Source organism: Abrus precatorius, unplaced genomic scaffold (genome assembly GCF_003935025.1).
Source record: "Abrus precatorius isolate BTA unplaced genomic scaffold, Abrus_2018 Scaffold2, whole genome shotgun sequence".
In the NCBI taxonomy this organism is placed as follows: Eukaryota; Viridiplantae; Streptophyta; class Magnoliopsida; order Fabales; family Fabaceae; genus Abrus; species Abrus precatorius.
Window position 1 is genome coordinate 17,513,944 of NW_020874362.1, and position 15,332 is coordinate 17,529,275.

A 15,332-nucleotide genomic window follows, 5' to 3' on the forward strand; every position below is an offset into this window, starting at 1 on the left:
TGCAGTTAACAATGTCATAAAAAACAAAATAGAGGAAGACTAATGCATCCACTCCTCATAGTGTTCATCATGCGAGTACATCTTTTGTTGGTGGATCATCTAGTCACTCATCAATAATCAAATCCAAACACTAACTTAAGTATTGTGTTATCTTAAAAATCTTATTTTTAGATTCTAGACACTAGAACAATTGAACATGTTCCTCATTCCTTCTACTCTTTTTGTCACTTATCACAGAGTTCATCTAATTCATAAAAAATTAACTGGTGGTTCCATTGTTATTGCATGATATTTAAGCACAATTTGCTTTTCTAAACAGTTAACTCCACAATGTATTTTACATTCTTGCATTTCATTTTAACTTCATTTTCGTATACCAACTCGTCTCTTCTCTTAATTGTAAACTGATCGTTCATGGTATGTCTTGCCTTGTATAGGGTGTATAGGATATCTAAGAATGATAGGAATTGTTTAACATATTGTAGAATAGATTTTATGATTTGAAATATATATATATATATATGGACAAGATCTTCTTCTTACATTCAATATGAAAGACTCCGATTACACGAATTTTTAGAATAATGTAAAATGGTCCTTCAATATATATATTCCTTCCGTTTTCTTATTCTTCGCATATTGTAACTGAGAAGTTTTAACGATCAAGTTATTTTGACCCGTGACATCTTCATTTATTACAAATAAGATACTAATCATCACATTTATTTTAATAGTAACAATTGTAATATTTTAAAATTTTGCAAAGCAAAAAGGAAAAACAAACTACTTTTCTCTTTTAATGTTGCTAACCTTTTAATTTAGTCTTTCTTCTGTACATGCAGGTCATTGCTTTCTGATTGGTGTGAATAATTACAAGGGACACTTGCCTATTTCTCAAGAAATCTAAATTTGAAACTAGAGTTGAGTGAATTTATGTTTTATAATTTTTGTACGTTTATGGAATTTTGCATCAAACATTATGCGTTGAAACTCCAAAATAGAATTCAATTATGAAAAAGAAAAATTAGTACATTTGATAAACAAAATTTCACTCCTATTTTAAATTATAAATCTCTCTATGAACTTATTACACAGTAATCTACCAACCTTCCAAAACTTGAAATTTTTGGTTTTTTATGTTTTACCTCCACTTTTACACAACATAGAACTAAGCTAGATCTAAAGGCTCGTAAATTTAAAATTCTTAAACTTGATAATGTATATTATCATGGATAAAACAAGGGAAATAGTGGCATCTACAAATGTTATATTTTGTGAGCATTTTTTTTCTATGCTTATGTTCTTGAATTTCAATAGTATTTATAGAGACTTTAACATTTTTTAATTTTATTTTGACATTTCTCCTTCTCACGTTTCGTCTAATTCTCATCAACTAATTCCTAATACAACATCAAACTCTCCACCACCTCTTCAAAGATCCCAAAGAATTAGTAAAACTCCAAGTTAATTAGAAGACTTTCATCGTAATATCTTCAATTAAGCACAGTCCAATACGTTCCCATAGTCAGGTATTCCTTATTCCTTTTCCTTAATTCTTTCATATTAATATATATCTCCATTACATCTCAAATATCTCAACGAATACAAGACTTAAGTCTTACAAACAAGCTATTCAGTGTAAAGATTGGGTGTGAGTTATGAAGGCTGAACTTAAGGCACTGTTTGATAATAACACTTGGTATCTCGACCCCTTGCAAGATTCTTATTAGTTATAGGCAAGTCTATGGTACTAAATACAAATATGATGGTTTTATTGAGCTCTATAAAGCATGACTCGTCACCATGGGATACACTTAACAAGTGGGTGTTGTTTATTTTGATACCTTTTCTTCCATCGCAAAACTGACACTATAAGGCTTTCCTTAACTGTTGTTACCACTCTATGCTAGCATTGATTTTCATCAACTAGATGTCAAAAATTCCTCTTACATGATAACCTTAATGAAGAAGTATATATAGAATTGGCATCGAGAGTTTCTTCTTCAAAACCCAATCAATTTTGTCACCTTACCAAATTTTTTTATGGCTTGAAGCAAGCCAGCCATTTACAGTTAAGTTGTCAACTTTTATCGTGTTTATTTGCTTTCACCAATCACAATAAGATCTTTATTTGTTCGTAAACTTCGCTACTACCTCTTTCACTGTTCTCATATATAGTATGTGTTGATTGTGAACACTAAAATTTTGATTTAAATTTTTTTTTAAATAAAAATAAAAATAAAAAAATCTGAATTTTAATATTACAAAAGAAGAATGGAATCAAAAAGTTTTTAAAAAAAATTGTCTTAATAAAATAGGAAATTTTCAGAATTAATTTTTAAAAGGAAAATAGAATATGACAAATAATTAAATTCTTAAACCAATGTTACTTTATACATAAAAAAGGAAAAATTCAGAATTTTGGGTTTTTTGTGAAAATCCTAACAATAAAAGGAAAAGAGGACCATGGAGCAGGGGGAGACATCAGAGGAGGCTAAAAATTTTTGAGAGGAGACATTCTAGAACGGGGAGAGAAAAAGAGAAAATAGAGAGAAAGAAAGGTTAGTAGAAAGGAGGAAGAACAAGAGGCAAGCAAAAATTTTCAAGAACATCAAGTAAGCTTTATCATACATTTTACACATTTTTCTTCTTCATACATATTTATATTTTGAATAAACATTTCCTATATCAAATCAATCTCAAATGATAAAAAAATATTTTAAACCACCATTTCAAATATCCATGTCTCACCACCTCTCCACCCATTCCTCCATCTATCATCATCATCATCCACAAACACAAAACTCACCATAAAAAAAAACTCTTTCCCTACCTTGTCTCATTCTTCTTCCTTTTGCTCTCAATAACCTTCACCACTCAAAATCATGGCCTCCATTAACCTCACCTCCACCCTTTCATAACCCTTTTTTGTTTTTCTTGGAGAAAAGCACACCCCTAACCCTAAAGTCCTTCCCTCTCAAATCTGAAAATTTAAAATTTGAGACCATTTTATCCTTTTTTTATTTTTTTATTATTTTTTTGTCCAAATTTTCTTATTTATTTTATTTTTATCATTATTTAGTTCAACATATAATTTATTGTTTTAGTTTTATTTATTTATTCATCATCATTATTATTTGTTATTATGATAATTATTAATTTATATAATGAATGAGTTTTTATTATTTATTTTTATTTTTTATGTTAACTTTGTTTAAATTATTTTATTTTATTTTATTTATTTAAAATCTCTTGATACCGTTTACTTTACAATATCATATCTGAGTTGATTTTTTTTAAATTATTTCCTTTTTTATATTTCATTATTTATATCTTATATTTTAGGATTGTTATCTTTTATTTTATTTATTGTATATTTGTATCATATTAATGCGATTTAATTTTATATTTATGATTATTTTATTTTATATTGTGAATACTAAATTACTTATTTTTTTATAATTAATTAATAAATAATAATATAATTGTATCAATTTATAATACTAACGTATAGCTTCTCTATCGTCATGTATTATAAATTGATAAAGTCTATGTGTACCTACGTTACCAAGACTTTATGCAATATTAACTTATCACATATTGTCATTAATTAATTAGTTAATCACTTTAATAATAATGCAAGATGTATTTCTCTTCTAAATACTAATTTACAAATCAATCAACTAATTTAAATCTAAATTATTTTATTAAGAAATAATTTATAATGCTAATGTGTAGCGACTCTACCTTTATGCGTTATAAATTGTCAAAATCTATGTGTACCAACGTTACCTTAGGTTTTATATAATATAAATCTATCAAATAAAATTTTTAATATTTTTTATTAAATGAGTATCTTCTTTAATCAATTCAAATAATTTTTTTTTATTTTCTTAAGTCATGTTTCAAATTTTGATAAATTAAATTACTATAATTTATTCATTTTATAAATTTTTATAATATCGATGTGTAATTTACATTGCCTTCGATAGTCTAATAAATTATAAGAAGTTTATGTATAGCTTACGCTATCTTAAATTTCTTTCAATATTAATCATAATCAAAATTAAAATTCAAATACTCCATTTATGAATAAAATATTTCTTAATGATTTGCAGTATAGTTGTGTGATCTTCCTTCACTTTCTGTATTGTTTTCTCGTAGGGTACATGTATAACTGCATTATCTTGTATCCTAAACATTATAATTTTTATGAAAAATGATTTTAATTCTAAAATAAATTTTTCTTTTACTAAACTTAATTATAATCAACTAATTTCATAATTTTTAGATAGAACTACGTGGCTTTGAGTTTCCCATTGCATCCGGGGATACATAGGAGCGGGAACCGTACCCGTCAAGTCAAAATATTTTTTAAAATAACCCGAATAATATTTTAATAAATAACATTTCTTCTTCTAAAATAAAATAATTAATGTTTAGGGGTTAAATAAATATTTTTCAAAATTAGAATAATTTTGTACAATTAATTTTAGGTAACCGTTTTTTAAACGGACGTTGTAGGGTGCTAATACCTTCCCTACACGTAAATGCCTCCCGAACTCATTTTTTTGATTTCAAAGATCGTATTATATTTAAGTTTTTCCAATGTTTTTTCTTAAAAATAAACTTTGGTGGCGACTCCTCTGATATTTAGGAACAAGTTTGTCATCCGTCGTACCGTTGCGATCGCCCGGTTGCGACAGATGGCGACTCCACTGGGGAAATCTTTTAGAGAGTCAAGCCTTTGATAATTGATCGTGCAAATTTGTCTTATTTTGTTTCTATTTGTTTAATCCCTTTCCTTTTTATTTATTTGAGTCAATTGTAGTGTTTCTTTTATTCGTGCATGTATTTCGTGTATGAATTGCGTAATCTCATTGTATGCTCATATTGATATTGTTATTAATCCTAGGGTAGATGACTATTGACAATTTGTATATTCTTGTGTTGTTTAATTTTTGCAGCTTTTTATTTTTGTTGAGTTGATAAGGTTTGTATGCTCCCTCACACACTACCACTTACACATTTATCACACACTTTGAGCGGGCTCTATACCCGGGTCTGAGTATGCTTAGGATTAGAGGGGTTATGTAGCGGTGTCATTTTGGATGCACGTCCTATTTGGCTATTGTGAAAACCCTAGCTAGAGTTTGACCTTTTCTTGATGTCCCGCATCTAGTAGACTCCCTACTGTTGTGGTCAACATCAAGGATTGGATCTTAGCTCTAGTGACCTTTTAGGATTACAAGCCACCTTTTGTGAGTTTTTACACGTAAAAGAAAGTTGTAGATCTTTAAGTTAGACCCTTTAGGTGACTTGAAATAGGACACAAAAGGGGGTATTCTTTCCTTATTTATTCTTTTAGAAATTATGTGAATTATTAGTGCCTTAAAGTTTTTAAATAAAAAAGGAGAAGATTTTTTTTTGGAATAATATAAGGACTAGTAATTCACATGATTCTCTTAATTAATTTTTTCTTACATCATCATCATTTCATTTATCATTGCATATCATTTATTTGAATATCATGCTTATTGCCATCCTTGTGACACTTGTAATAAATTTAAAATCAGTTTTGAAATAAGGTTAAGGATGACAATTTGCATAATTTCTTACATAATTGCATTGTCATGTGAAGCATTACCCTTATAAGTATCAATTCAGATTTATCAAGAGAAAAAACTAAAAAAAAAAAGGGTGGTGATTCATATTGTTCTCGCATTATCATAGTCATCACATATTTGTTTCATTAATAAAAATCCTAGTTTGATTCATTTAGGATTAATGTTGATTCTTATATGGACATTTATCTGTTTAGAATCAATATTAATCCTTATGACTACTAGGATCCTATGTTAATGAAACAAATACAAAATTTGAAATAATTTCTCATCATTTTCTTTTTATTCATAGGTTGAGGATCACAAAGTTTTTGAATATCTAAGAAAAATGAAAATTAATGTGGGATCAAGTAGCAATGAGATGATACACTTGAATTAAGAAAATTTTATATTTTGGTGATGATCCCACATTAATTCTTGTTTAAAAGAAAAACTTAAAGATGTTCAACAACTGTGATGATTCTTCAAGTTTTCAATTTTCTCTTTAAACATGTTCTTCATTGTGTTAACTTCTTTTTGACTGCATCATTTTTTTATTGCATCACTCACAAACTATTTCAAAAAATTAAACAAATATAACGGGGAAACGTTTTCTAAAGCATCCTTATAGAACTCGCGCTCAAGCAAGGATCATGGATGAGTTAGAGGAGCACAATGAAGAACTGAGGAACGATGTTAATCAGTTGAAAGAACAAATGGCACAAATCCTAGAGGCACTGAAGTCTTTATAGAGAAGAACCACAGAGGGGACCCCTATTCAAGCACCTCCAGCACAACCCACTCCTACCTATCCACCAGGTTTTACCCCTACACAAGGACTGTCCCAAAATTTTCCTCCTCATGAAACAATGGTGCCTTTGACCTTACATGTAGAAAGGCCTCCACAACAAGCTTTTAATCAACAAGATGTCCAATTTCCCCCATATGGCCTTCCCCAAGGTTATACGCCACCAATAGCTGAGAACCCACAAAACACTGGCCAGCCATTAAATCAACCCAATCCTGCACAACCTTCAGATCCACAAATCTAACCAACCCAAACATCCATCCCATCATATGCTTACCCTCAAAATACCCATCCCCAAGAAGCTCATATACCCCACATTATACCTACCCCAAACCAACCGATCTACCACCAACCACAAATCACTAATCCTAGCCTTAATGGAAACCTAGCCATATCACCATTCCATTCCCATAAGACCTTAGAAGAACCCCAGCCCAATTACTCAGAGAAGCACTTCCAATCCAGAGAAAAATTACAAATATTGGAAGAAAGATTGAGAGTTATTGAGGGGAGCAGCTATGGCATTGGGGAAGCTGCAGATCTTTGTTTAGTCCCAGATGTGATAGTTCCTCCAAAATTCAAAGTGCCTGATTTTGATAAGTACAAAGGAACAACATGCCCAAAGAGTCATCTGATCATGTACTATAGAAAGATGGCATCACATGCCCATGATGATAAGCTGCTAATTCATTTTTTTCAAGACAGTTTAATTGGAGGAGCTTTGAGTTGGTATATGCATCTTGAGCGTACTCGTATTCGTAGTTGGAAAGACTTGGCTGATGCTTTCCTAAAGCAATATAAGTACAACATTGATATGGCTTCTGATAGATTACAACTGCAGAATATGTTAAAGAAGGAGGATGAGACTTTTAAAGAATATGCCCAGAGATGGAGAGAAGTTGCAGCTCAAGTGGAGCCCCTTTGTCTGAAAAAGAAATGGTGGCTATGTTTATTGATACTGTTCAATCACCTTTCTATGATAGAATGATTGGAAGTGTTTCGTCAAACTTCTCTGATATTGTGATTATCGGAGAAAGAGTGGAAGGAGGAATGAGGAGTGGTAAGATATTTCACAATTCAGGCGGACCCTCCAATTTGAAGAAATTTACAAATGGTCCAGGAAGAAAGAAGGAGGGAGAGACTAATGCTATAGCCTTTCACCCAAGAGAAGTTCCTTTCATCAGACCTAACCCTGCACCTTTTCAATTTCAACCCACATTTCCTGTCCCAAATGTCTTACCCATATGTCAATGTTGTTCACAGAATCCAAGTCTCCAATCTTATCAGCCGCGACCCTACCAACCTGCTCCGCCTACTTTTCCCATAGCACCACCCATGAGACCACCCCAGCATTGGAACCAAAACCCAAATCCCAACCAAATAAGACCCCAAAACAATCAGGAAAGGAAGCAAGTTCAATTCGACCCAATCCCCATGTCCTACACTAAGTTACTACCTCGCCTATTCCAAAGTTCATTAGTTGTACCCTGCCCAATGAAACCTGTAGAACCGCCCTATCCAAGAGGGTATGACCCAAACGCTAAGTGCGAGTATCATGCTGGTGGCATTGGTCATTCAACAGAGAATTGTAGGGCATTAAAGTTCAAAGTGCAAGACTTAATTAATGCCAAATGGCTAAATTTCAAGGAGGATAATCCTAACATTAGGAGTAATCCCCTACCCAGGCATGAAGGATCATCGGTAAATGCCGTCGAGGAAGAGTCTACATATGTTTTAAAGAGGAAAGTTGAAAAGGTTACCACTCCTCTTAAGATTATTTTTGCTGAGCTGTGCAAGACTGACTTGATCAAGGGTTTTATACATGAAGGAAATATATGTGATTTGCACCCTGATGCAACCACTCCATTGAAGATTGTGAAGAATTCAAGCATGTTCTACAAACCTTGATGGACAAGCATTGGTCCAAATTGGACACCCTAAAGAGAAAAATGAAGTTTTGACTGTCGATGGGCAATCCTCAGCTTTCCCGAAACCTTTGGTCATTCATTACACCAAATGTATGAATACCCCAACTACCAACGGACCTAGACCCATCACTATACAAGTACCGCTCCATTCACTTACAAGGACAACAAAGCAGTACCATGGAAGTATGATGCAGGGGTTTACGTTGGCAATTTTAAGGAAAACCAAACACAAGGTGTCAATTCTGATACTGTCGCCGTCTCAAACATTGCTGGTGTTGGTGGGATGACCCGTAGCGGTCGTATTTACACACCTGAGAGCTGAGAAAGGAGCGAACAAAAGAGATAGAGAGATCCTCAAAAGGGAAAGCCAAAGTGGGCAGTTTGAAGACGCCGACAAGAGAAAATGCCTGAAATAAAGAAAACGTGTCAATGAAGAAGCTTGTGAGTTTTGAAATTTATTCGGCAAAGTGAATATCAAGTTGTGGAACAATTAAACAGAACTCCAGCACGGATATCTCTTTTATCGCTGTTGTTGAACTCTGAGCCACATAGGAGGACTCTTTTGAAAGTGTTGAATGAGGCTCATGTCAGCCATGATATCACTACCGACAAGTTTGGAGGCATTGTTGGTAATATTGTTTCAAACAATTATCTCACCTTCGCTGATGATGAAGTACCTGCCGAAGGAATGGGGCACAATAAAGCACTGCATATTTCTGTGAAATGTCGAGATAACATTATTGCTAGAGTACTTATTGACAATTGGGTCTTCTCTGAATGTGATGCCAAAAGCAACATTGTCAAAATTACCTTATGATGGGTCGCATATGAAACCCAGTGCCATGATAGTAAGAGCTTTTGATGGAACAAGAAGAGAGGTCATTGGAGAAATTGAAATCCCAATCCAAATCGATCCTTGCACTTTTCAGATTTTGTTTCAAGTAATGGACATCGCGCCAGCTTACAGCTGTCTTTTGGGGAGGCCTTGGATTCATTCTGCAGGAGTTGTACCATCCACATTGCATCAGAAACTGAAGTTTATCATTGATAATAAGTTGGTGATTGTCTCTGGTGAAGAAGATGTGTTGGTGAGTAAGCCTTCGTCCACTCCTTATATTGAAGCTGCTGAAGAAGCTCTAAGACCTCTTTTCAGGCTTTAGAGATTGCAAATGCTACTTATGTTGGAGAGGGAGCTCCAATCTTAAAACCTCGATTGTCTAATACATCCATAATGACTGCTAAAGTCATGCTCGATGGAGGTTGTCAGTATGAATACATGTTAGGGCAAGTCATATCGAAAGCAACAAACTGGTTACAGCTCCATGAGAATAAGGATAGATTTGGGTTGGGATACATGCCCACTAAAGCTGATAAGAGGAGAGTCATGGAGGAAAAGAAAGAAAGAAGATTAGCCAGGTTGGAAGGTAGAGAGCCTAAGACTGAAGGGGTCCCCATTTGTGATCTTCTGAAAAGCTTCTATAGTGCTGGATTTGAGTTTCAAGACTCAGTGGCTGCTGCTGCTGATGTGGATACACCTGAAGAAGAGGTTGTGGACCTAGTCCGTACTTGCCCGCCAAACACAGAAGTTGGCAATTGGGAGATCATTGAGTTACCTGTGATTTTTAATAGCTATTCAAAGTAATCCTTGAAGTTAATCCTATTGTTTGGTTTCAAAGCTTTAGGATATCATTACTTTTTGAAAACGCTGATATATGATTTCTTTTTGTAAATTAGGACACATGTTTCCTTTTAAGTATATTTAAATGAAATGCGATTTGAATTCTCAGTAATCTTTCGTGTCTTTTTCTTTATCAGTTGAATCTTGTCGTTTATTTTCTTTTTGTCTCAACTCTCGCACAATGCCGATTCGAAAGTGACATGTCTGAAAGTAACAGTGCTAATATCTCATCCACTAATTTTGATTGTCCCATTAATCAAGCTGTCGAAGATGATAGTGATGTTGATTTACCCTCAGAATTTCTAAGATTGGTTGATCAAGAAGTGAAAGAGATCCACCCTCATGATGAACCCACTGAGACAATCAATTTAGGGACTGAGGATGATAAGAGAGAAATCAAAATAGGCACCCTCATGAAAAAACAAGAGCACGACAAGTTGATTAAACTCGTGCATGATTATAATGATGTCTTTGCATGGTCTTATCAAGATATGCCAAGTCTAGATGTTGACATAGTTGAGCATAAATTGCCACTAAAACCAGAGTGTTTCCCAGTTAAGCAGAAATTAAGGAGAATGAAGCCTGAGATGTCATTGAAGATTAGAGAGGAGGTCAAGAAGCAATTTGATGTAGGTTTTCTTGCTGTGGCCAAATACCCTCAATGGGTTGCTAACATTGTGCCAGTTCCCAAGAAAGATGGAAAGGTTCGGATGTGTGTTGACTATCGGGATCTAAATAGAGCCAGCCCTAAAGATGATTTTCCATTGCCTCACATTGATATGCTAGTAGATAATACAGCTCAACATTCATTTTTCTCTTTTATGGATGGTTACTCGTGTTATAATCAGATCAAAATGGCTGAAGAGGATATGGAGAAAACCACATTTATTACACCTTGGGGCACCTTTTGCTACAAGGTCATGCCTTTCGGTTTGAAAAATGCCGGGGCAACATATCAAAGGGCGATGGTGACATTATTTCATGATATGATGCATAAGGAGGTTGAAGTCTATGTGGATGATATGATTGCCAAATCAAGGACCGAAGAAGACCATGTTATGAATTTACACAAGTTGTTTGAGCGGTTGAGGAAATTCAAATTACGCTTGAACCCTGCCAAATGTACCTTTGGGGTGAAATCAGGCAAATTGTTGGGATTCATAGTAAGTCAAAAGGGAATAGAGGTTGATCCTGACAAGGCAAAAGCAATCATGGAAATGTCGCCTCCTCGCACTGAAAAGGAGGTTCGCGGATTTTTGGGGAGACTAAATTATATTGCTCGATTCATATGCCAACTAACTGCCACTTGTGAACCAATTTTTAAGTTGCTTACAGAAAAATCAGCCGATGGAATGGAATGAAGATTGTCAAGAAGCTTTTGAGAAGATAAAGCAGTATTTACAAAATCCCCCGATACTAGTGCCGCCAGTGTCAGGGAGGCCGCTCATTATGTATTTGACAGTGTTAGAAGGATCCATGGGATGTGTTTTAGGTCAACATGATGAATCGGGTCGGAAAGAGCACGCCATTTATTACTTGAGCAAAAAATTCACCGATTATGAAGCTAGATACTCTTTGTTAGAGCAAACTTGTTGTGCCTTGGCTTGGGAAGCTCGTAGATTGAGGCAATATATGTTGAGTCACACGACTTGGTTGGTGTCAAAAATGGACCCAATCAAATACATCTTTGAGAAACCAGCCCTTACTGGAAGGATTGCTCGTTGGCAGGTCCTATTGTCAGAATATGATATTTTGTATGTTACTCAAAAGGCAATCAAAGGCAGTGCTCTCGCAGATTTTCTAGCTTATCAACCGGTGAATAATTACCAGTCAATACAGTATGAATTTCCTGATGAAAATATAATGGCGCTGTTTAACGAGAAAGAACCTTCAGTAAAAGATGAATGGGTCATGATGTTTGATGGTGCTTCTAATGCACTCGGACACGGGATTGGTGCTATACTGATTTCCCCAGAGAGGCAATATATCCCAGTCACGGCTAGATTATTATTTGATTGTGCGAATAATGTAGCTGAATATGAAGCATGTGCTATGGGAATTCAAGCAGCTATAGAGTCAAATATTAAAATTCTTGAGGTATATGGTGACTCAGCTTTGGTTATTCACCAACTAAAAGGTGAATGGGAAACCCGAGATGCCAAATTGATCCCTTATCAAACCTATATCAAGGAATTGGTGGGGTATTTCGACGAAATTACTTTCCAGCATATTCCTCGTGAAGAGAATCAATTAGCCGATGCTTTAGCCATTTTGTCATCAATGTTTGTAGTAAGTCAAAAGGAAGATATGCCATTCATAAAGATGCAACAGCTTGATCATCCTGCCTATTGTCAAATGGTTGAAGAAGAATCTGATGGTAAACCTTGGTATAATGACATTAAAAATTTCCTCAAACACCAAGAATATCCATTAAATGCTGCTGAAAATGACAAAAAGACGTTAAGGAGGTTAGCAATGAGTTTCTTTCTAAACAGAGATGTGCTCTACAAAAGGAATCATGATATGGTTCTGCTTAGATGTGTAGATGCTTCAGAGGCACAAAAGATCATGGAAGAGATTCATGAGGGCTCATTTGGGACTCATGCTAATGGACATGCTATGGCAAAGAAGATTCTACAAGCGGGATATTACTGGTTGACAATGGAGGCCGATTGCTTTCGTTATGTAAAGACATGTCATAAATGTCAGACATATGCTGACAATATTAATGTTCCTCCAACAAATTTGAATGTCTTATCATCGCCCTGGCCTTTTTCAATATGGGGAATTGATGTAATTGGACCCATTAAGCCTAAAGCCTCTAATGGTCACCGCTTCATTTTAGTTGCTATTGACTATTTCACAAAATGGGTTGAGGCTGCCTCGTATGCTAGTGTGACCCAAAATGTGGTGGTGAGATTCATTAAAAAGGATTTGATCTATCGGTATGGCCTCCCAAGCAGGTTGATAACAGACAATGGCACTAATTTGAACAACAAAATGATGAAAGAATTGTGTGACAACTTCAAGATTCGACATCATAATTCCTCTCCCTATCACACAAAGATGAATGGAGCAGTTGAAGCAGCCAATAAAAATATTAAAAAAATCATCCAAAAGATGGTAGTGACATACAGGGATTGGCATGAAATGCTGCCATTTGCCTTGCATGGATACCGAACTTTGGTTCGTACTTCAACTGGGGCAACTCCATACTCTTTGGTATATGGAATGGAAGCAGTACTTCCTATTGAAGTTGAAATTCCCTCTTTAAGGATAATAATGGAGACCAAATTGGAAGAAGCAGAATGGGTGCAATCTCGTTTTGATCAATTGAATCTCATTGAAGGAAAACGATTGAATGCGTTATGTCATGGTCAACTATACCAGAGAAGGATGAAGAAGGCTTTCGATAAAAAGGTTCGCCCGAGAGAATTCATTGAGGGAGATATGGTACTTAAAAAGATTTTGCCAACGCATAAAGATTATCGTGGCAAGTGGTCCCCGAATTATGAAGGACCATATGTGGTGAAAAAGGCTTTCTCAGGAGGGGCTCTAATCCTCACAAACATGGATGGACAAGATCTTCCAAACCCCATCAATTCTGATGCTGTAAAAAAATACTATGCTTAAAAAATATATATATATATAATAATTAAAAAAGAGGAAAAAATAATTAAAAAAAAAAAAAAGAGCTCGCTAGGTTGAAAACCCGAAAGGGCGACCTAGGCAAAAGTTAGAGCGACCTAGTGAGCTGAAAACTCGAAAGAGCGGCTCAGGCAAAAGTTAAGGTCAAATAAATACTACACTGAACTGAAAACCTAAAAGGGCGGTTCAGAGGGACACTAACTTTAGTCGCAAGAAAGGGCTTCAAATCGAGAAATATGATCGACTGGAATACTAAACTGGGGCAAATTTTGAGAGGTTAAAGTTGAGTCAAACGAAAGATGGATTCAAAATACCTTACTGGGGTAATTTCATTTTGGCAGTTTTGTTAATGGATGATCAATTTACATGAGAGATTAGCACTGTTCATCTGGAAGACGTCACTTAATCGGCATAATATTTCACTATTTTCATAGTCATTTCGATCCTTTGATGTATTTTTTCGTTACTCATGTCATAAGTCTTCTTTGTAAATTCACCATTTCTTTATTACAGTCATTCCTATGTTCCAAAAATATTTATCTTTGTCTTTAGTCACCTTCCATTCAGCTTATATACACCACTTTGTTTACTCAACTTCTTCAATAGAATTTTTATTGTCATTCCAATAATTATATACTAAAAGGAAACATGCAAATTGTTAAAAGGGTAATAAGAAAATATGATTACAGTTGGAAGCTTAAAAATTCACACAGTAAGTTCGATGAATCTCCTGATAAGTTTAGCATGACAGAAGAAGTTGACTCCTCTTGACGATGCAAAAATAGATGGCAGTCCAATTTGATTGATGTCTTACCTAGCTCAAATTTCATGAAAGAATTGATCCTGACTAAAGAAGTTACTCATTCATGAACCTTGATGTGCATGTTTCGATAAGGTTGGAAGAATTATCATCCCCGAAAAAAATAAAAAAAATAAATAAAAAATAATAATAATAAAATAAAATAAAAAGGACAAAGCTTGTTTTGATTTAATAAGTCTTATTATTGCGTTGGACCTCATCATTCAATAAATTTCATTCCAAGTGTTAACATTCATCCAGTTTATGCAATCGCATCATTACATTAGCATGCATTTGTTTTTATCTATTATCACCTTGTGAAGTTTAATTTAAATTCATTATCTGCTTTACAATCTTTATGTGCAGTCCAAGACTATGATCTAACTGAGTTCTTTACTTTTCATCAAAATTCAGAAGTTGATTGATGTCTTTATTTTTCTGTCTTACTCTTACTATTAAAGTTCAGAGGATGACTATCCTTTTATTTTCTTTTGCAATCCAGAACATGATCAACCTTTTATTTTTCTGTCTTTGTTTTTACCTTTCTTGTCCTGGTCCCTTTATTTTTTATCGAAGCCTAAAACTTGACAGCATCTTTCGCATTCTCTCAAAGCCCAGAACCTGACTGGCACATTTTACTTTTCTGTCAAAGCCCGAACCTGACTGGCATTTTTCGCTTTTCTGTCAACGCCCAGAACCTGACTGGCACATTTTATTTTCTGTCAAAGCCCAGAACCTGACTGGCACATTTTTCACTTTTCTGTCAACACCCAGAACCTGACTGGCACATTTTACTTTTCTGTCAAAGCCTAGAACCTGCCTGGTACATTTCACTCTTCTGTCAAAGCCCAGAACCTGTCTGGCACAT

At 34.5% G+C, this 15,332-nt stretch overlaps 1 pseudogene; it reads left to right on the forward strand.

The window, feature by feature from the left end:
• The first annotated feature begins 6,472 nt into the window (after positions 1 to 6,472).
• On the forward strand, positions 6,473 to 14,574 carry LOC113859543 (annotated as a pseudogene).
• The last annotated feature ends 758 nt before the right edge of the window (positions 14,575 to 15,332 follow it).